This window comes from Poecilia latipinna, unplaced genomic scaffold (assembly GCF_001443285.1).
Source record: "Poecilia latipinna isolate Pla-1442-1.1 unplaced genomic scaffold, P_latipinna-1.0 Scaffold775, whole genome shotgun sequence".
NCBI classification, from domain to species: Eukaryota; Metazoa; Chordata; class Actinopteri; order Cyprinodontiformes; family Poeciliidae; genus Poecilia; species Poecilia latipinna.
Window position 1 is genome coordinate 74,310 of NW_015113391.1, and position 22,910 is coordinate 97,219.

At 39.4% G+C, this 22,910-nt stretch overlaps 1 protein-coding gene across 6 annotated transcripts in view; it reads left to right on the top strand.

The window, feature by feature from the left end:
• The window catches only part of sulf1 (sulfatase 1), an 86,834-nt gene that overhangs the window by 31,242 nt on the left and 32,682 nt on the right, over positions 1 to 22,910 (top strand). For 4 of the 6 annotated variants that reach the window (XM_015046336.1, XM_015046337.1, XM_015046331.1 and 1 more), the window contains exon 2: positions 13,075 to 13,293. The exons of 1 other annotated variant lie outside the window; for it this stretch is intronic. The gene's annotated coding sequence lies outside the window, so the exon portion shown is untranslated. Of the gene's footprint in view, positions 1 to 12,154; positions 12,191 to 13,074; positions 13,294 to 22,910 lie in introns of all 6 variants that reach the window. One more of the 6 variants, XM_015046332.1, reaches the window with a different exon arrangement.

Below are 22,910 nucleotides of genomic sequence, written 5' to 3' on the forward strand. Positions count from 1 at the left end.
GAACCGTTGTCATAATTTGATCGCAAATCACAACATGAATATATGCTAAGTATATATATCTATATCTATATATATATCTATATATATATATATAGATATATATATTCAGCATTTTCACAGCTGCTTTTTGAGTTGATGTCTAAATAAGTGGAGGGAACAGGGACTGAAAGTATCGTGAAAGTTATTAAAGTTGATGCTTACAGAAAAGTGCAGAGATTTTCCATTTTTCTACTAACCCTCAAAGGATTCCAGTAATCTTAATGAAACCAATTTTGAAATAAAGACGCCTTTTAGTCCCAGGATGCATGAAGGTAGGAGCATTTAGGACGTAGCCGCCGGGAGGAGACCTGCCCTTTGAAGTAGCCTCTGGTTATTTTTCTGCTTGACAGATCAGAGCAACTGTGCTGGAATCTAAAGGGAAGTACCCCGCCGTCTCAGGTAAATGGTAACTGAGGACAGAACTGTGACATTTGGAAAATGGCTACTGCTGAGTTGGAGCCATCTGGACGTTTTGCCCTCCTTCCAAAACCCTTCAATTTGTAATGTTTAATAGAGAGAGGAAAGGGTGCACTTGCAGGAAGATTTGTGCCAGTAGTTTAGTATCAGTCATCAAATAATTCTGCTGCACTTCAGAGAATGTGTCACGGTTTGGTGCTGGTAAGGTGTTGACTGAAGCTACACAGTCTTCACCTCTGCAGGAGGAATGCGAGTGTGGAAGATGTTAAGAGAAGTCTTTGGACTCTGTAAAACCCCAAACGGCACCTGGTGGAGTTCATCTTCCCCATGGGAACAGTAGGTATTGAGGGATGAGACACGGTCAATTTAACTAAGTGAGATTCACTTCCCCACCATGGGCTACGTGGGCTCTCTTAAGAAGGGCAATGTGCAGAAGGTGCGGCGGGAAGGTGGGGGGTGGGGTCCGAGGGGGCATTTGACAGCACTTGCATTTCATTTCTCAATGTCCCCCTGGAGGTTTCAAAACAAGCACTGGGGTTAAAACAAAATCACTGAGAGCTGTTAGACCACAACTGGTGCTCGGTGAAATCTGCTTCTTATTGGGAGATGGTTTAGGTGTGTGAGAGAGAGTGATGGGTTACCAGGAAGACTGCAAACGATTAGGTCCCACTAATATTATAAATGCTCCCAGACAGATGCCTGAAGTGAAAACAAGTTGCAAGTAAAACAAGATAAAAAAAAAAAAGTCTGTTCCGCATCTACAAAGGAAGATTAAGTGTTTTCTGTTTTTTTTTGTAGTTGACATTATTGTTTGATCAGCATGTGGCTTGGTTTTCAGGAGACTCTGTTATTGGGATCAGCTTTGACCCTTTATAAATTATATTTACTATTTTTGCAATGGGTAACGGGGCAAGAAGAAATGCGTCCAGTCAAGGAGAAAAAAAGAGACGCTATTCAATTTTTGTTGTTAAAATTATAATCTTAACAGATATGTTAGTGTCAGAAATGTATTTGGTCTTTCCGTACATATACAGATGGAAAACGCAAGAGAACACTGTGGAACATTGACAGTAACTGTTCAAAATCAGTTACTGTCAAGACTGTTACTGTCTATTTAGTTTATTAATTGGACAAAGCTCAAACCTATTCTAGTGAAAAGGCTAGTCTGCTAAGCTAATCATACAGCTAAGCAGCTAAGAACGGTTGTGTTGGAAAGAATAAGAGGTTCTTAAAGAGACTGAGGCTAATTTCAAGGCATCAAACTGTAAAGTCAAATTTATTTTATTTTTGATACATACATCAGACAACATAATTACTTGATTGTGCTATAAATTGCAACTATGTGCCCTGAAAATGCATAATACACCCACTCCTTTAAAAGAACTTAATTTTATGCAAGAATGAAGCAGTTTGGAGCAGAACGCACCAAATAACTGAACATTCGAAGAAAGGATTTACCCATTTAAAAATGAGAAAATTAAATGTGAATTGGATTAATTATTAAACAAATCAGTCGGTCACAAAGTTTCTTTACGGTTTACTCGTATAATTTATCATTTTGTCGTGTTTATCTTTTGCCAGATTGTTTTTCCGCACCAGCAGTGGACATGATTTAGTGCTATTTCAACACAACAGCTTTCAGCTCAGCTGGATTCAAAGAAACGGGGAGGTATAGAGGAATGAAAAGAACTTAGGCCACAGATAAATCAGCCTTCACACAATTCATCATCTTGGCCTACCTTGAGTTTTCTTTTACCACCAGACTTCTCATCTCCTAAGGTGATGGCCCAGAACACACTGGCTCGTCATGAGGAGTAATGTGAGGAAATAACTTTCTGAAGTTACAACACCCTCCCCAATTATTTACCTTCACTCCATCCTGTTAAAGATTATTGATAGAACCTGTAAAAACATAGTGTAAGAACAGACCTGGTTGCTGTGAAATTTTATGCTTTACTGTAGTTATATTGCATTACAGTTGCTGCAAACTTAATTTTATAGTGTATTTGCAGGTGATGAAATCGAATGACCCCTTATCAAACACAAGTGAGAAAGTGATTTGTGTAAACTATGGACAAAACTACTTTTGGAGCAGTTCAAGGGAAGTATTCAAATGTCCATAGTTGTGTAAAACAATTTGAATTAAAAACTAGTATTTAATGATCCCATTATTGTCCAAAATCAAAATTCTAATTGTTTGGAACCAGAGATTGAACACATAAGTTGTTTAGGTGAGCAGCTTTTTTCTTGTATCCTCACCTGACTGACATGTTTTATTGTTCAGAAATTTCAATTTCTGAACAATTTCTTCATGCTTTATTTTTACTCAAATAAGATTGACATTGCAATAAAAAGATGATTTATCTTCAGGCTATATGTTAGTTTTTATTTAGTGTACGATAGATATGTAGATGGTGCCATATAGTCTGTAAACTTTAGACGTTTAATGTAGTTTTTTAGCAACTTAAAAAAAAAAAAAAAACTTTACCTTCACTCTCATTTGGATCCTGACCAGTTGCTCTGACCGATCCATCCAACTATATAGTTCCTACAGCATTTTTACTGAGTAATGCCAAGTCTGCATTCTTTTTATTTGAAAATGACAAAATGTAATTTTCAAATGTATTTTTACCGATTTGGTTTGTGTCAAAAATGAACAGAATTTTTTTTTTTTTGTGTAATTAAACTGTTCCATGTCTATGCAGCTGGCTTTCAAATTTCAAAAGGAAAATTGCCTACATGCATGTTGGAACACTGGATAGATTAAATATTCAAAATCTAATCTTTCCTACTCAATGTATGTATTCTTTAGCATTAGGTTTTTTTTATTTTTTTTGATTAAACCTGGTCATGGTTTTCGCCCTGCAAGAATAATGTTTTAAAGATGAAACGGTGTTCCGTTTATTCATGCTGTGTTGGAAGACAGATGACAAATCGGTCAAGAGTAAGATGCCTTATCCTGAAAGTCTTAAAGATAGTTTCCAGCTGCATTGCGATGCAAAAACTATCATAAAGGTAATGAATGTTTTTGTCAACTTGAGAGGATTTTTACACTAAATTGGATGCTATCTTAAATAGCTGCTCTCTCATTTTCTCACAATTGTCTGTTTATTAGAGACTTGGTACCTTTTTAGCTCCCCTGCGCTTACACTATTCTTCTTTTTGTGTTTAAGTGTGGGCGAACCTGACTCGACTTTGTTTAAACAGGAAGTAATAAAGGCTCATGCATTTTGCCGCATGTCAAGCAAGAAGGAACAAACACAATGCCACAGAGAAAAATCTTTTGGGGGGGAAAAAAAGACCTGGCTTTAATAGCACTTCTTAAAACAAGTTTTTGCCATGTATTTGTGCAAACAGAGCTGGAGATAACCGATGCCAGGTTAGCAATTATACTAGCTCCTTTTTATTTCCCTCCAACAAAAGGACATCTGGAGAGATAAAGACTCACATTTAATAAACAAACTGATAACCGGTTACCAAAACAAGATATTAAAGCAACTCAAATAAATTCAAGCTGATGTTTTTGCTTAAGTGCTCTTCGTGGATAAGGGTGATTTATAAAAATGACAGGATCAACTACACCACCATTAATTTTCTCTGTTAGAGCAGATTCCCGCCTCCTGTTCTTCATACTAAAAAGAACTCTTGCAGAGAGATTTAGTGAGACTCGGCATTTTAGATGTCGTTTCCCTTTAAATCCTTGACCTCTCACTCCTCACGTATAGGTCAAAGGTCATGTCTGCCAACCAGAACACTCTATATACAGTGAGGGTACTTGGGGTCAGCGGTAGTGTTTTTTTTTTTTTTTTTTTTTTTTGTTGGATGGAACAGGATGTTTTTCTCGATCTCAATGTGGAACAGCTTGTAATGCTACAAAGCCACTACATTGTTGAGGGATTATCACTCTGATTGTGAGTCTTATTTGTTCTATTTATAGCTGTAAATGGTGGCGTTTCTGCTCCTTTCCAGATGGCGTTCATGACTAGGACTTGCATATCCTGTACAATTGACTCCAAAAGTTTGGCTCTCGTGAAACCCGCTCGCCATGCGAACACATCTAAGCCAAGTGCTCCATTTGCCTGCTGCGTGCCTGCTAGTAATTTGAAACACAGCGGCCTTGTCAGTCAAGTGCAGTGCAAAAGGGCTCACTTTTAGGTGTTTTATGATCTGGGATGAATTTATGATGCCTGAACTGAGGTTGCAAAAACACAGAAGTGAAAGCCCTTTGACTTTGTATTGATCTAGATTTCTCCACTTACAGTGCCAGCTGCAAAGTTTTCCTTTGACTTCTTGGTTATAAAACCTTCAGATTGTGATTTGTATTTGGCTGCTGATGCAAGAAGAGCAGCTTAATGTTTGACATGGAACACTATTGTTTAATATCATGATGAAGATGCCAGAAACATGGGGTTCAAACCTGATATGACGTTGAAGGGCATGGAGCATAATTTATGGGTGATTTCTGAGACTTTTTGACTCACTTGACTATTCAAACCTGGGCTTCATAAGTACGGTTTATTACCCATAATCTATTAACTTTTTCATTGCACAGAATGCAAAGCAGATGGCAAGTACTAAGCTAGTAGAGGCTCGCTGAAGGTCTTAAAGGTTGTTGAATATCGGTGGTGGCATCTCTGTTTTACTACGTTATTCCAGAGTTGTGGAATGACACATAAGACGTTAAGACGTCGCTGGCTTGCGGTTGTGCCATAGTCATTGCTTCGTACAACCAAATTCCAATTAAAGTACATTGAAGGTTGTAGTTGTTTTAAAAACAGAATCTGCGTTGAATTTGCCAGACTATGTAGAGGCTTTTAGATTGTACCCGCCAGTTTTTTACCTATGTTCAAACTTGTCACGGAGCTCGTGAAGAATAACTTTCTTTCTGCGATTCTGTCATTTTATGTTGGTGCATATTAACAATTTTATCACCTCCGCCATTAACAGGTTGAACAACCCTGTTTCCTCATAGAACACAGCTTGGTGTTATACAGTGTTTAATGAAGTCTGTGCTTGCAGACAGAGAGGTCCTTGACATGGTTACCTGTTCATGCTCTTTTCTTTTTTTTTTCTTTCTTTCTCAGTTTTCTATAGTGTTTGGCATCGTGACTTTGGGGGTCAGGATATTGTTTCTATTGGGAGATTTCTGTCTTCATTGGGTGAAATGTTTTGAGTCATTATTCATCTGAGTGACTCTGACAATATACATTATGTTTTCTAAAAGAGGACTGGATTTTGATTTAAAAAATGTCCTTTTTATTAAAAAAAAAAAATTCGTAACATCATTCAGTCCAAGCTTCTAAGGAAATTTGGAAAAGAAAGACCAATTTAATTAACGTATCATCTAACACACTTATGGCTAGCAATTTTTAAGATAGTTGGTGATTTTCTTAATTTTCTTAGCAGTATATCTAATTTGTATGAACTTATTTTATATTTTTCCCGGTGAGAGTACATGCTGCTGCTAAAAACGATTAATTTATTTTCAGACTTTTTTTATCCTTTACCACGGGAGAACAGCACCGTATGCCACCTTCTTGTCAAAAGAGGACAAGGCCAGCTAAGGAGCATTGAATAGATCAGAAGGCCCATCACTCCTCTCATGCATATTCAAGCACGTGTACTCTCACTCACACCCTATGAAAGGCATTTTGGCTCCTGGTCAGGGGAGACTTTTCTAAAACCCTCAACAAAGAGGTAATTATCTGCCAAACGGTACAGTCACAAAGTGAAGCAAAGGACCCCAGACATGTTTGCAGAAATCTAAGGTTTTTTTTTTTTTTTTTTTTAAAAAAAAAAAAAAAAAAAAAAGCTTTGTCTGCATTTTGCTCTTTCAGCCACTGAGCACCACACAGGAAAAAAAAACAAAACACTACTTTAACCTGCTTCTGTTCACTGTCTTTTCGGTTTTTCTGACATACTTTCTGACAGTTACCAAGTACTAAAGGAAGTTATGCTCCTTAAATGGATTATCAAGAGTTTTCTTTAAATGAATGACCACCCACTCGCACAACTTCTGACTATAAAGTTATTTTTGGAATTGGCTCAGGTTGTTTTTTTTTTTGTTTTTTTTTGGCCAAAAGCTTTGAACCCGGAAACCAGAAGATCACAAATGTTTGTTTGGTCTTTATCGTGGCTGTTTGCATCGATTGCAACACCAAGTACTTGCATTAAATCAAGCAATTTATTTACGGCGTGTTTTAAGCTTGTCTTAGCCCTAACACAAATTAGCTTGCTAGATCATTTTGATGATGACCCGTGGACGAAAACAATAGTTTATTTAGAGGCAAGTGGTGCTTGAAAATAATAATTTATTAACTATGTTTACCTTCACAAAAATACGTTGCAACTTGTTTCTTCTCTGCATCAGAGGCGCTCCAGGTAGGGATGCTGATTAAAGAAATTGTTTGTAGAATCTCCAAGAAGTTTAAGTAGAGCAGGCAGCAATGGAAGCACAATAAGTGGGTTGATCTTCTAAGATGATTAAAGTAAAACATGATTTTGCCACTTGTGCAGAGGTTGCTCAAAAAAGGGCAGGTAGATGTTTGTGTTTCTATTTTGTACGTTTTCAGACGGGACTGCTAGAAGAAACTTCAAACACTAATGTGAGTTCTGCATCATCCGGACAATGAATGGTCCCGAGTCCTGTTGGTTGCCTCTCATCAGACTCCATCACAATCTTGCTTAAAATAGTGTCTTGATAAGAGTGAAACTGCAAAGTGATTTTACAATTTACAGAAAAGCAAGAATGTGTCACCGTCTTTAGGAGGAGGCCTAGAAGCTGATGTCCAATATATTACAGCAAATTGCAGAAGTTTTGAAAAGATGTTTATTGTTGAGCTCCAGTGCAACAAAAACCCACAAACTTAAAGTATGCGAAGCAGAACATTTTGTCAAATAAAATCTATGACTTTAAGTCATGACTATACTGACGGTAATTTTATTTTATTTTTTTAAAAGTCCCCCAGACTCACATTGAGACATTCCCACACACAAATTAAGTAATGTGAAAAACAATTTCTCCTGGTGAATGAAAGCAGGTGTACCTGTCAGACCTCTCTGCTTGGTATAACCTTCAATACACTGCTTGGCCGAGTTTTATAGACACAATAGCGTCCAAGTGTGCGGAGGCATTGCTGGAATTTGCACCTGTTTGAGACCTGACTCCTTTGGTCTTTCCTCTTGCAAGCTGTCCTTCTTGAGCCTTACAGTTCGGGGGAAAAAATAAAAATTAAGAGCTGTCCTCAGAGTGCGGATAAATGAATGTTGACATAAAGCAACAACCAAAAAAAAAAAAAATGATGGTAAAGAGGTTGGTTTATGAGGGAAAGACCCAGAGAAGTAAAATAAGCTTAAATAAAGCTTAAAATAAACTTAGTTCAGGGGATTACTGTGCTCTTGAGTTTATTCCTATACAAATGATCAGTGGCGCTGTGTGGCCCTTAATTTGGGTCATGCGGTTGAAACCATTCGTATTTCTGATTTTTTTCCCCAAGGAAGAAGAAACAGGGTCCAGGCACAGATTGAAAGGCTTCTCTTCCCACCCGCGTGCGAATCGCAAATAACATGCAGGCTCGCTGCTCCCCCCCTCCCCCGCGCCCCCCCACATGTCCAGTAACCCAACAACACCCTTTTAAAAGCCACAGTCACATCCCTGTGTTTCATCTTTCTAGCCATGGAAACATTTGTATTCTAATGAAGGTGGCCTGTGTGCCAAGTTTGCCATGTGGACATCGGTGCTGCTGCTGCTGCTAAGTTTGTGTAACAGCTGTTATGTATTTATTTATTGAAACTGAGGATTTTCGTAAGGCTGTCTCGATCGGCTACTGACAGCTGAAGGTCTGCCTTCATCGTGCCCCTAAGGAGACAACTGAACAGCCAATCTGCTCAACGCAAATCCTCATATTCACTCTCCACAGGCTACCGGCGGCATGCTTTATAGGATTATTTTCAACCAGGCATTTTGGATGTAGTAGTATACATGGCCCCTTCCGTCCCATTGAATGCCCCCTTCCCCCCCTTCGTTTTCTCCTTGTTCCTGCCTTTCACCTTCTCGCCTGAGAGGATTAGAAAGTTAGGCTTCCGGAAGCGGGGCAAAACCCCGTTCAGGATGAGACTTCCACAAGCCTCTCACAGGAAGGAGCAGGACTCTGACTTTGCTGCAACAATTATTACTGCTTTTTTTTTGTTTTTTTTTCCTCCTCATGTCTACCAGGGTTCAAACTTTTTAGTGGTCAAGAAAGTGTTGACTTGTGTTTCATAAAGAGTATTGGTGTAAACAAATACCTTTTGAGCCCATTTCTTTTTTTTTTTTTAAGTGTAATTTTTAAAATTTTTTCCAGAGACTGCTTGGGAACAAAACAACCGCTCAGAGAAATTCATTGTATTGTTGAATGCATTATTGTTTAGTATAGGGGATACTGTTGATTGGTAGCTACTGTTGGATTTTTTATTTTTTTTTTTCTCTTGTTTTGTTTCATCACTGCTGTACTTTTTTCAAATGGGAAAGATATTCTGAGGGGTCAAAATCAATCCTTGCTCTGTAGCTACAGGGTACAGATCCAGATGGTATCATGTCCTATAATAATCAGCCATGAAAAGCTGCAGAAGCATCATTATTTATCCTTTTTGTTGGAACCTGGGCAAAGGATGAATGTGACTGAATGAGATGGTTTTAGTTATGACAATCTAGCATTTAAAAAAAAAAAAAAGCAGAAACATATCTAGTTTAAAATATTTAAAAATGTTCGCTGAGGGTTTTCTTTTATAGTGAAGTAAGATGTACGTTGATATTTTGGAAACATTGGTATGACTCCCTCTGAAATAGTTGAGGGTCTTATGTATTTTTATGTATTAAAATACATAATAAGTAATAGGAAGATGTGACATTTATGAAAAATGTTTTTTTTTTTTTTTTACATATATGTCCAAACTGTCACTCTGTCATGACTTTATAGTATGTGACGAAATCTGTGAAAAAACTGAGCTCCTCTAGTCTCCCAGTGCTAACTGCAGAAATGCATGACTTCATCCGAAACAGCCAATCAGAGGCAGGAGGAGAGTCTTAGTGGTGATTTGTCTTTTCTGTTGGTCAGTCCAATGGGGGAGATTTGTCATTTCTGCCAGAGAGTGTGAGACTGATGCTTGGAGTTTGTAGCGATTTAGTTCACCTTTTTAGGATGCAACTTGGGGAGCACAAAATATTGCAAATGTATCATCACAATAGCAATCTATGCATCATTGTTAACTCTGTCTAGTTAAGCAATTCATTTCTTATCACAAGCCGTAGCGTCAGAGCTCTGTACTCGTGCTACGCAGAGCTAGACTCCGTCACTCACTCATGTTGTGGCTGCATCCCGAAGTCCTCCGCTTTGGCAGGCTACGCTGGCACATAGGCTGAATCATAGCTATGACAGCCCCGATGTATCTCATTCAGCCATGGAGAATGGGGCTAGTGAACCGAGGAGCCCCCCAACATCGGCCTCTGCCTGCACCTGCAAGCCCAACCGATGACTGGAGAACTGGAGGGAGGCAGTTTGGAGGTTGGAGGAGGGGTGGGGTTCAGCTTAATAATGGAGCACAAGACAAATGAGCTACTATATGAGAGACCCAATCAGAGAAATATAAAATAAGGGGTAATCATTCAGTTTAATGGCAACTTTATGTCAGATGTTAAGATAACCATGTGGTGGACTTTTGGCAAACTCTTTGAAGTAAGCTTGCAGAGAGAAGAGTGAATGGGGGTACTGCTGAACCCCTGCAGGTCATTCAGTCATTTATAAGGTCCAATTTTTAACAGCCTCCTCCTGCTTTTGCCTTTGTGCCCGTCCGTGGTTATGAAAATAGAAAACGGAGATTAAATCAGAAAAAGGATGACATGCGTTTGAATAAATCAAATTGCCAGCAAGCAGTAAAATCTTAAAAAAAAGAAAAAAGGCACGAAGGACTTACTTGGATGTTTTCTCTACTGAAACAGAGCCTCGTTTCTTCTTAGTTTGTGTGGATGTAAGACGTTTACAGATGTGCTCCTCTCCCCCAGTGTGCCAGCCATCTTTAATCCTGTAAAGAGAACAGAGATCTTGGTCGCCTCTGGCCGTCCTGCAGGCCCTTTTGGAAACCTCTCGGCCGTGAGAATGGGGGTTCGGGGTTGGAGGAGTGGGTTAGGCTGTGTGTAGCCATGCAGGAGGGGCTGAGGGGACGGTCTTTGTGAATTTAGCTAATCTAATTTGAGCACTTTTTTTTTTTTTTTCTCCCCAAGGGCCTGACTCATTCTCACTGCTGTCTCTGTTTCCAACATCAGTACAAGCTGGTGAAAGTTTCATGTGGTCTTATTTAGTTTAATGTACGCCTAAGGGGAACATAACTTTGAGCATCGACTTTAAAGAAGGACTCTATCTTTGTGCTTTTTTTTTTTAAGGTCTTATTTTTAAATGAAGCTATAACACTGATCCACATGGATCTTGGGGATATCCCTGCATGACTTAGGACTTTTTTTTTGTGACTAAAGAAAAGGTTTAAAGGGTTTTACGTGTATGTATAATTAGGAAAATGGAAAAAAAAAATATTGAAAGTATTTACCAATGACTGTAAAGTAATCTGAATATACTGGTGTTTATTAGAGACAAACGGAGAGATTCGGTAGTGACTGGAATCGGTTGATTATTCAGCTTGGCCAGAATATTTCTGTTCAGTGCGGAATTTTTATTTTATTTTATTGTATTTTATTTTATTTACTTTGGATGAAGGCTCAAAAGATACTTATTTTCTTTGTTATAAAGGAGTTATTTAGGCAAACCGAAATGAAGTATTTTATTTGTTCATTCAGGCTGTTAAAACGGAGAGCTGAACTTGTGCCAGTGCTCGTCTATTCAGTCTTAAGCCATTTTGTACTTTTGCTATTTTTGTTGTTTGTACCAGAAAAAGTCGGGTATAAAACAGAGCTGCTCTAAATGGACGTTGATTGCCTCGGGAACAGTTGGTTGAACTGGAAACAAGAGGAAGCAAAATCATGGTGTCAGTGAAAATGAAAACGGACCACTGCTGAAAATGTGATGGAGATATTGATACTTTTTTTTCTTGGAAAAAAACAGAAACTTAAATCAGGTTTTGATAAGGACAGTTGGTGAATACCCAATCCAGTCAACTCTTTCTTCTGAGTTGTTTTCCTGCTTCTTCTGCACCGACCATGTGAAGCAACAACAGTTGAGGTGTTTATTCCCAAAGCCACAAAAGAGGTGTGTGCAATTTGAGGACAGCATGAGTAAAACAAAGCTGTCCTATGTAATATAACTCTGTTCTTGTATTGTTGTGATACTTTTTTGAACATTTGGGAGGGATAAGAAACTGCCTCTGAACGTCTTTTGAACTACAAGCCTTGAGATCACTACCATTGATTACAGTCAGTTGTATAAGGGATGCCAGTAATGCCAAATTTTGTGGTTGTATTGGGATTTGAGGACAGAGTTGAATACACTAGAATGAAGAAAATGTAAAAAAAAAAATAAAATAAAACATTATAAAAACATTTACTTATAAAAGACTCAATTAAAAAAATTTCTGATGGCTGCTTTCCCAGTATTTCTGAAAAACCAACTTGAAACCAAGGTATTGTTTTTATAGAATAGAAACAAACCCTTTAAAAAGTTTTTTTTTCTCGTATTTAACACCTGTGATTAACTCACTGATCTTCCTTTTCAAGGGGGAAATTGTCTCGTAATCCTTCTTTAATGGATCAGTCAGTGACACTGTGGTTCTACTAAACGATGAAGGCAACAGCTTTCTCACCTTCTGCTTTTCTTTGTCCTTCCACAATGCTGCAGTAATGGTGCTGGAAGTAACTAATCAAACTGTGATTGCCTATCTCTGATCACTTCTCTCTCTGTCCCACTCTTACTTTAGCTGAGTTTAGTAATTTTATTGTCTCCTCCTTCTAACCTTCCTTCTAATTTAAGGCAAAAGGTGGTGAAGGGCAGGAATGCAGCCTGGGGACTGCAAGAATTTATCACACTAAGGTGCGAGCGCTCCTGTGCCTGCAGATGTAACAGTTTAGCGCCAACAGCATTCCCACCATGAAGCCAATAGGGGTTTTTATGGCATTTGTAACTTTTATTCTCAGGACCACATACCCTGTGACTGCTCAGAGAGGAGTGGGAGGTGGAAAGGTCAATATACTCTGGGTGAAATAGTTTGTGTGTGTGTGTGACGCACTCTTAATATTTTCCTCAGGATGACATAGATGAAACAAATAGTTTATCCTTTCCTGCCTCTACTGTTTGAATGTGTCCTCTTTTTTTTTTTTTTCTTTCTCCTCCAACTCCTGCTCCCCTCCCATTGCTCCCGTTTCCACTCCTCTCGCTCTTCCTGTTGGTCTACGCTGCCTCTCGGGTTACGATGACTGGGGGGTTTTCTTGCTCTCGGTTCATAGTGTCCATACAAGGTGGGGGTGGTACTGCGTGTGAGTGTGTGCGCGTCCGTCTCTCCCTCTCTGCTCTGTCCCGTGTCCTTGTCCCTGCCTCCTGGCAGCGAGGAGCCACCCAACAGCCGGATTGTGATTGGGCAGGGGGAGTGGGGCTCTTGACACAAGCGTGGTGCTGACTTCTCCGGGACGTGTTTCAACAGATGGTCGAGGTTAGAGAGTGTCATCACATCGGAGCGAGGATTAGAGGAGAGAGGTTGTCTTCCAGGAGCTGTGTGGTCCCCTCCCCTCCTCCTCCTTCTTCTACACTTGAAACTCAAAATCCCAGCACCGGGAGACAAACTCCTCCACGAGGAAAGGAAGGTCTGGTGAAGAACGTGAGGATAAAGCTCAGACAGGACTCCTTGCCTCCTGCCTACCAGGTACTACACAACTTTCCCACTGTTTCTTCATTTAGTTTTTCAGAATTTCTCCTCTCTTCAGTAAAGTGTTTGTCAGAAATACTGACAGCAGAACATCTGTGACTCTGTAAGAAGAGATATGTAGTGGCAGTGGGCAGCGCTGTTTTTGCAGTCTGTCTGTGTGCTGCCTGTACCGCAGCCCTTGTGTGCGTGCATGCGTGTGTGTGCAAGGTTTTCATAGTTTTCCCCCTGAATGACAAGAATTCCCTCCGTCGCAAATTCCTCCATCCCAAGGGATTAGAGGGCACCACATTCCATTAATATCATTTTTTTTTCCTCAATGCAAAAGCATTCACCTGTTAAATGTTCAGTTTGCCTAAAGCATAATGTCTTAAAACTGAATCTTGGCTTCAGTGAATGTAGTAAATCTTTTCTCATCTAGAAAACTGGAGACCTCAATGTGTGATTGTATTATTTTATTAGCTGTAAAATCCATATTTTTTTATGTAATTGCTCTCTTTACATCATTTCATAACGCATTATAAGAGTCAGACAATATGCTATAAGTTTATTTTTGTCAAAATATCAGTAGTGACATTGTATCACTCAAACAAATAGTCCAAAATAGCATCAGTTTCCCTGCTGAAGCAGATAAGTGTTGTGATGTGAAGGAGGAAGAGAGAGTGGAAAGAAAACTTTTTTTCTTCCCTGTGTCTTATTGTTATAGTGATTCTGCATAATTAGAGGCACACCAATCAGTCCGCCAGTTTTCTTTCAGTTGATTCTGATCAGTTACTGTATAATAATGTATCAGTGCTAAAAACATCCAGCAACCACAGCAACCAATAGCTTATACTCTATGAATTAAATAAAAATCTGTGAAATGTGCATAAAATCGTGAAATTCCTTCATTTTTTATTGGATTCTGTCAAGGAACCTGCAGTACACCCTTTTATTGTCCTTTTTCTTTTTTTATACCTCAGTAACATTAGATTTTAGAGCATGCCTGTCCACCTCCAGTCCTCCATGCCTGGTGTCCTCCCAGTTTTAGATCCGTCTTTGCTTCATCAAAGCTGATTGAAATGTTCCAACTACCTCCTCAACAAGTTCTGCGTAGGTCTGTTTATGAATCATCATTTGAGTCAGATGTGTCGAACTAGGAAAAGAACTGAATCTTGCAAGATATTAACTCTAGAAGACTGACTTTGGATGCCATTGTAGTTAAGAGAAAAAAAAAATCCAACTTAAAAACAAAAACGATAATTGATATCAGATGGCAAAACATTGATTGGAGTATTTCTAATTGAATTGACTATTACTGAATTGTGAACGTTTTTTCTAATGTCAAAGATGTACTTAACTCTTTGCACATCTTTGACTAAGACATCTCAGATTATACTGACTATAGTCAGTGTAGTCTATTAAAAACTTTGGGTGCCACTTCTATGTCCCCTCCCTTCAGTCGTGATAAGTTCTTTAATAAATCTTTTGCCCGAGAGCAGTTCTGGCAAATTGTGTCAGCAAAGACTAAATAGATGAGTCGTTGTAGAGCTGTCTCCGGAGAGACTGTCAAAGGTGTGCAGAGATGCAGCAAGTTGGGGGATGTACTACTCATGTTGGCTATTTAAGTCAAATCAAGTGAGAAGAGTGACCTGCCAGTGAAGTGGCAATATGATGTATAATATTTATACCCAGCTCCAGGCACCGTGGACGAGGTGTTTTGTAAATGGAGATTGTGCAGCTGTGAAAGTTTGAGAGAGGAGAGGGGTGTTGTATGGGTGAAAGCTGCTGTTGTGTGAGATTGTGTGTTTATCTTGGTAAACCAGCCGTGGCTACACTCGCTGCTTGATACTTGGAGAATTTGAAAGTACCCCCATAAGATTGTCAACGTGGGTTACAAGTTGTTCGGTGAATAATAGCTAGGCAGATTGAGAGGAAAAACATTAATGTTCCCCAAATTAGCTTACACATAGACAGATGCTAATAGTGTGATGCAAGATATGCCTGATTTTTTTTGTTTTGTTTTGTTTTTTCTCCTTTTTTATTAACCTGAGAGGGAATATGAAGGTGTAACTCGTGTATATTCAGTTCTAAGTTTTAACCTCAATCTATAATGTAAGCTTTAACTTGTGTGGATGGTACAGATTTTATTGATCAAGTAAAAAAAAAAGTTTCCTGTATTCAATCTGTCAACAGTCCACCAAAGCCCAGAGCATTTATCCCCTGACCTAGATTTACTAAATGGCAAAGTTTTGGTGTGGCTCCATTCAGAGTTGGTGGCTTGTATCAGGCACAATAACTGTAAAACCGTTGGCTTTCATTTCAATGCTTTGGCACTGTCAGAGCGCGTTACTGAAAGGCAAGTGTAGAAAGTGATGGAGAGCTGTTTTTTTTTTTTTTTCTTTTTTTACCTCAAAATTTCAGTCATGACAGGACAGATCCACAAACCCAACACCTCACTCGAGTTTCACCCGGCAGTGTTTGGATTCGATCTCTGATTAGCCTTCCCAGGGCACAGTGGATCGGCTTCGGGGGGGTTTCAAAAACACCGAGCTTCCTGCCAGCTCAGAGGAGAGGAGAAGAGAGATCCTTTAAAGAGTTTTTAGCTCTTCTGTGCTGCAAACAAGAGCACAAGCAGCTGCTGCAAATAATTAGATTCTGAGGGGGAAAAGGCACTCGCCAAGACAAACGTTGTTCCAGTAGCAGCTTTGCCATCATTGCGATCTACTTAGGAATCTGTGACTGTGAGTGCATGTGTGTGGGTCAGTGTGCGTGTGAAGGTAATAAGTGGAGTAATTTGTTCTCCTGATAAGGACGCTGAGTGACCGAGTCCAATGGAAGGAGAAGAGTTGGAGGAGTCTGTGGCTTTAAGTGTTTCCACAAACAGAAGGCATGTGGCCTTTAAATGCCAAATGCAGTGAATCAGGATTTCCAAGATGTCAAAAACAAATATTACCGTCTAATGACTCTGAAAAAAGGTATTTGTTGTCATCATCAACTGAATTCTAACCTTTTTTTTTCTTGTTGTTTTAATTCTACATTTTACCTTCCAAAATCTACCTTTTTAGCAGCAGATTTTACACGTGGCTTCTAAAATTGCTTGGCAATAAAAATTTAAAACTTTGCAGATGACTTTAGAGTGTTCAAGCAAGAAAAGTTTGAAGAATTTTGGAATGGGAATAAATATACCCAGAAGTGGTCAAATACTTTACATCCATACTTTACCATTACATACATTTTATTTATTTATTTATTTATTTATTGACTTACATTTCCATTGGATTACTGCCGACGACATATTCGCGTTTGTAGATAGATTTTTACCCAGAATGCAAATGGAAAAAAACCGTGAGCGAAACGGTGACTGGTACTCACTAGTATATATTCCATTGAGGGGAAACTAAGTTTCATATCTGCTCAAGAGCCCCCCTGGTGGTTGAAGAAAAATCCACATATATATGAAAAAAACACTGAATTCTCTCTGTAGTGTTCAGGGGGCCGGACCAAATGAGGAGGCGGGCCAGATCCGGCCCGCGGGCCGTAGTTTGGGGACCCCTGGTTTAGAGCAAAATATATTTAGCTTATGCTAATCTACTTTACCTCAAAGCAAAACCAAATAAACAAAACCAAACACATCCTTGCTTCAAAAGATCTCAGAATGATACTCATTCCATATCTAGTAAACAAAAGAGGAAGGAGATCAGACCACAAAGCATGTTCTCAAGAAAAGCCGCCTTTTGTAGCAGTAGAAAAGTTTGCATTGCAGATGAATTCTCGATATTCGTGAGAGTCAATTTGGGAGAATTTTGAATTGGAAATGAGCAGAACCAGAGAAAAATGTTTCATCCACAACATGCATTTGATCCAAATATGTTTGCCTTTCCAGTTCTGTAAATAACCTACCTTTCGTCAACGTGCTTATCTTTATTCTTAAGTGAACTCTGGCCTTTAAAGGCATGTCAGATTTTACCCTCTTAAGCTGTTACATTGACAAATATCACATTTGAATTTTGAAAAAAAGAAAAAAAAAACATTAGGCAAGATTATATTTTACAATAAAGTCTTTTTTTAATGAATGTTGTAAAATATAATGGTTTGCAGATGATTTTCTGTGGTTCATAAAAGTCAGGTTCAGCTACTTTTGAAATGGAAATAAATGGATTCAGAATAAAGAATAGACCGTTTCATCCAGAGTATTTTCTGCTTTATGTATTTGGCCAAACTACACTAAATCAAATGGAGGTAATATACAGTGACAGATATACTGACATCTTGATTTAAAAACTTATTGAATCACTAACGCCTCATTATGAACACTTATAGGCATTCATTCTCATCTGAAATTGAACTCCAACCTTTGACTCATGCCATATTTTAGCTTTTCTAGCTGACCGGACTTTGATAGATCTTAGATTGTACTTGTTTTAGTTTTTTTTGTTTTTTTTATGTTTTTTGAGAGGGTAAAATTTGGACAGTTCTGAAATGGAAGTAAATGAATCCAGAACTGGAAAAACATCTTTCATCCAGAACTTCATCTGGAACATGTTTAGATGAAAATGCACTTAATCGGTTGGTGGTAAGAACATTGTGACTAACAATTTGACATCTTTGCTTTAAAGGTTCTTTCAGTAATGCACCTCTCGTGATCTAATAAATTATCTCATAATAGTTTTTTAATCTATCAAGAAGGCCATAATTCTCCCATTTAATTTCTCTAATTTGTGCCTGGTAAGTGGAATGCTTTGCCGATGACTTGCTTCTATTCATGACAATTAAGTTTGGTTGCAAGAGCCTCATTTGCATCATGTTTTCAATTAAAATACATTAATTCAGTTAGTGATAATGTAGTGGGGCAAAAAAGTATTTAGTCAACCACGGATTGTGCAAGTTTTCCTATTCAGAAAGATGAGAGAGGTGTGTATTTTTCATTATAGGTACACTTCAACTATGAGAGACAAAATGAGAATCAAAATCCGGGATATCACATTGTAGGACTGGGGAACTTTTTTGATCAAATAAAATAGTTAGTTTGTGGTAATAAGCTACACCTCATAATTAGGCACGTTAGCGTTAAAAGCTAAGCTTGTGTGTGCACTCCTGCGTGCCATAATGTTAAAACATTTCCTCAACCACTCTCTCTTTCTGTCACTTATTTATCTCTTCGGCGTAATGATAGTGTTCCTCGCCTTAGCCTGATTGCATGGTAGCGGTGGCGTAGATTGCACCAACCTATCACAGCAAATGACCGGTATTTGAACAGCATGCTCCTATTCATGTGGGATCAAGAAAGACTATGTTTAGATGAGTCAGACACTTTCTCAGTTTCCTTGTTGATCTTACTGATCAAACATTGCTCGAGAGTTTGTGCCACGTAACTGCCTCCAAACTCAAATTGTCCTTGACTTTTGAGGGTGATAGCCAAGCCATGCATACGTATCTGGATGTGCGCAGACGCACAGTTGGGGTTTTGAGGTATTTGGGAGCTCACAGTAATACCCCAGTGTGTTTGTTCAGCCTGTCATTTGAGCGAAAAAGGTCAGGGCAAGCAAACACTGCATCCAGCTCATCTTTGGCGAGAATCCTACTCCTCCAGACCCTGATCCAACTCTGAGCACTTTGTTGAAGAGTTTCAACCACATATTTATAGTGGCTTAGCTTCTAGCTTCATCATAACTGTCAGTTGTACACAGAAAGAACCCCGAGCTGTCTTTGAATGAGTCAGAGACATTTTGTTTATGGGTGGACTGCTTTTTGTGATATTAGAATCAGTTAGGTTTGAGTGTAAGAGGAAGGATTTGCCTGGAGAAGGAGAAAGCCGGGTTAGGAGGGTGAAGTGGAGCAGGGACGAGATAAAGAAGAGAGCAAGAGTAGATAGAGGGAGGTGTGAAGGAGTGATAAAGAGGTGAAGAAGGATAAGGGGAGAAAAAAGGTGAGCCATGTGCCCATACCCACAGTTCCATAGATCTAAAACAAAAAAGGGTGGAAATCTTTTTTGCACACACGCATGTAGAGAGAAACTTTGAAAAAGCCATGTATACGCAGACTGTGTGTACAAGTTTGCCCCCTTGTTCTTCCACCTCCCAGAGTGCTGGACTGTCCTTGTTTCCTCATGTTTCTTGTCCAATAATTCCCTCTGTTCTGACTATCCATCATACCTCGTGATGGATAGTCACGAGGTATGCGCATTACCACAAGGTATGCTTGCGCATTACCACAAGCATAACTTGTGGTAATGCGCATGCGCACGTATATGTTACGTTTCTTATAAATCCGTCATACATGTGGAAGTTTCAGTTTGTGTGTTTTATTTCTCAGAAGTCTACGTAGCTCCGCACAGCAGCAGCAGCAGGTCTCCTTCACAGGTGTAAACCCAGCGCGAGCGTCGTAGCGCTCATGATGCGTTTAAAGGCGGCTCGGAAAAACAGGCTACAACATGTTAACAACGGATTAAACAGTTTTAACTGCTGATAAAAGTGACAGAGGACACAAATATGGGAAGTGTGGAAGCCTCTACTGTATCAAATTGACAGTTATAACAGAGAGTTGGCCATTCTAAGGTAAAAACCCAGCGCATACAGTGTTCATGTTTTTTTTGTTTTCATCCAGACGGCTTCCCGCGCCCCCCTTGCAATGACAAGGTATGCTGGATTTATGGGTATGACGGATAGTCAGAACGCTCTCCCCAGGGAGAGGCAATCTGTTTTAGATTTGAAAGAGAAAGGAACCTGGCCTGTATCACATACAATTAAATACCCGTCAGAATCCGTCAGGGTGAGATTGGAGCAAGAAGTGCTGCTGCGGGGTTTTGTGGGGGCAGCTGGGTTGTCCCCTTTCATCCACCGCCTTTCCAGGAGAGAGATAATGGGGTGGGGATTGTAGGACGGATGAGAAAGGATGGAGTGAAGGGGCCTGGGGGGGAGTAGAAAAGAAGCGATGAATGTTTCCTCACCCCTCCATACTCCACAACCTGACTAATAGAAGCCAGCGTGTGTTTGTTTCAGCTCCCCTGCTCCCTTTCTCTTCATTCTGCCCCTGGAGCGAGCAAACACATTCAACTCAGCCAGCACTTTCACTCCTGTCCTAAGTGTGTGTACATGTACAACTGCTCAAAAGTGTGGACTTGACCATGTGCTTCGTTTAGCCTCTGGTCCTGTTTGCGCTCACTTGATCAACCAGAATTGGCCATGTGGACGTAGAGCCGTTACATTCTGAAAAGCGGCTTTGTTTACAGTGAGCAAGAGTAGCATTTCGGTACACACATTATCTTTACTTTTCTCAAGTTGCTCGTGGCAACCTAAGCCGGCATTGACCGGGGTCTCTTTAACATGCCGGGACAGTGTATTCACTACGTTTCTTTAACAATGGTTTAAATTAAAAGCATTTTTATACATAAGCTTTCGATTTGATGTTGTTTAGGTTAACCAGGCTTCCTGCCGATGCTGTTCTTTGGACTTAATGCTGTGCTGAGATGTGAAACGTATCCTGACTGGTATGGAGTTAATTGAATTACAAATTATGTTACTGCGTGCTTCAGAAAACCACACACAAAGCCAGAGGCAAAGAAAAGCTAAGCTCCTGGTGTACAAATTACAGGTTATGTGTCTGTCTGTGCTCAGGTCTGACAGATGATTCTTGCTGCCTGTCTGCTGCAGCAGACGCGCAGTTCATGATATCCAAATTTAGTCCTACATATGTGCCCCAGGGCATTGACAGCAGGGGGCAGCATTGTGGCACAGGTGCAATCAAACAAATATACATTTTTATGAGCGATATCGCATTTTCATGACACAGTCTCGGAGAAGTTTATTAATGGCGTCCGGGGTCACGCAGAGCTCGGTTCTCATGGTCCGTTTGCCTATGGTTGCTCTAGAATAAGTCCGCACATGCTCCAGATTTTAGGGGTGTTCAGTTTCATGTGCCAGAAGCAGTTCTGCACTAATCAGCAGCTTTCTGACTGAAGGTCTGTGGATGTGGAATGAGCGGTCCTGCTTAAAAAAAAAAGCTTATTAAATCTAAAGTGACACATGATGCTCGTCTGCAGTAATATGCTTCATGACACAATTTTTACTACTACAACTATAATCTCCTTCTGCTTGTTGTGATAATTATGGCTTATGTTTATTAGACTTTTATAAGCCTTAGTCAAATTTTCAAATGATGTTTGCTTGGAATAATGTACTATGTCATTCTTATCTTTTATAGAGTTATGGTGAAAGAGCAATAAAATGATGTTAACTGATTAATTGGCAATGCTTTCTGCTCAGATAACTAGCCTCCAGTTGACTGGTAAACAGACATGCCACTCTAGTTTTTAACCATTAACTTCACTAAAGCTAACTTTAATTTCCATGCTATAAGTTTCTGCATTTTTCACTATCTGAAAAATTCTAAACAGACTCACTCCTTTTTTTATGTAAGCCAGTGCAAGTGCCGAAGCCTTCTTTCAGCCAGCTAAATAAAGATTTAAAGCATCATGTGGGGCAGAAGCGATACTCTATAATAAATGCAGCCAGTGCAAACTCTGGTTACTCTGGGGCCGTCACTAGAGTCGAATTGAGACTTTGAAACCCAGGTAACGGTGGGACGGGAAATTCTTGATTCAAAAACTGTCAATTTTGTAAACTATAGAGTAAATATACACTGTATTTGCAATGACTAATGACGCATACATTTGAAGTGATCGTTAAGCATGGATACAAATTTGCCAATATCGAATTTTAGTACATACTGCTGTAAACTTCACTCTTAAAGTGATTATTTTAAATGTTGGTGGTTTGGATCGCCTGAGGTATGTGGCTGTTTTCTTTGTCCGTTGGGTGCAAGCTCTTAAACAATGCTGCACAGGTTAAAAGAAGTACCTATAGTCGTACAACTGACGTCAGAATGCTGTGAACTGAAAACATCCCTCAAACTTGGTGAACTGACTTGGTTTCTTTATTCTTAACAATTACCTCAGTGGAAACCCATTGAAGCAATTTGCTTTAGCTTTCTATTGTGGTGCAGAGAGTGATTTATTTGGGGTGTGTTTGATGTGTCAAACAGACAAGAAAGCCACCCATGAGTACATTCTGCTTGGTCTTTCTTCGTTTGCTCAGACTGATGGGACTTTTGAAAGAAATTGGAACTTCAACAAAGTTTATAGAGGCATACAATTAGGTTCTATGAGTTTAACCTGTGGTCTGTTTCTTCTTAACATGGTGGCTTGCTTTCAGCTTGTCATATAACTGTGGTTAATCACCTCATTAACCACAGTTGCATTTGTCCTTATTAAAGGAAGAGTTTCCCTTTTGTTGTTTCTCTTCCTCATCTTCCTTATCCCCGTTTGGTCCCCGTCTAGAATTTTAAACTTCGTCTTATAAAATGTAACCTTTACTTTAAGAGCAAGCTGTGTTGGTATTATCCTTAACTTTTTGTAATTCCAGATGACTCTAGGATCTTTGGGCTCCATATTTTTGCAGAAAAGTAAAGGCGTCTTGTATTCACGTCATTCATTCGCATTGCTGACTTTGATTTTGACCTTAAATTTCCAGTTTTCCATCAAAGCTTTGAACGGAATGGGTGTATTTGAGTGATTCCAGCTTTACTTAATGACACCAAGCACAGTCATTCATTCTTCCCAGCATCGTCTTATTGCTTAG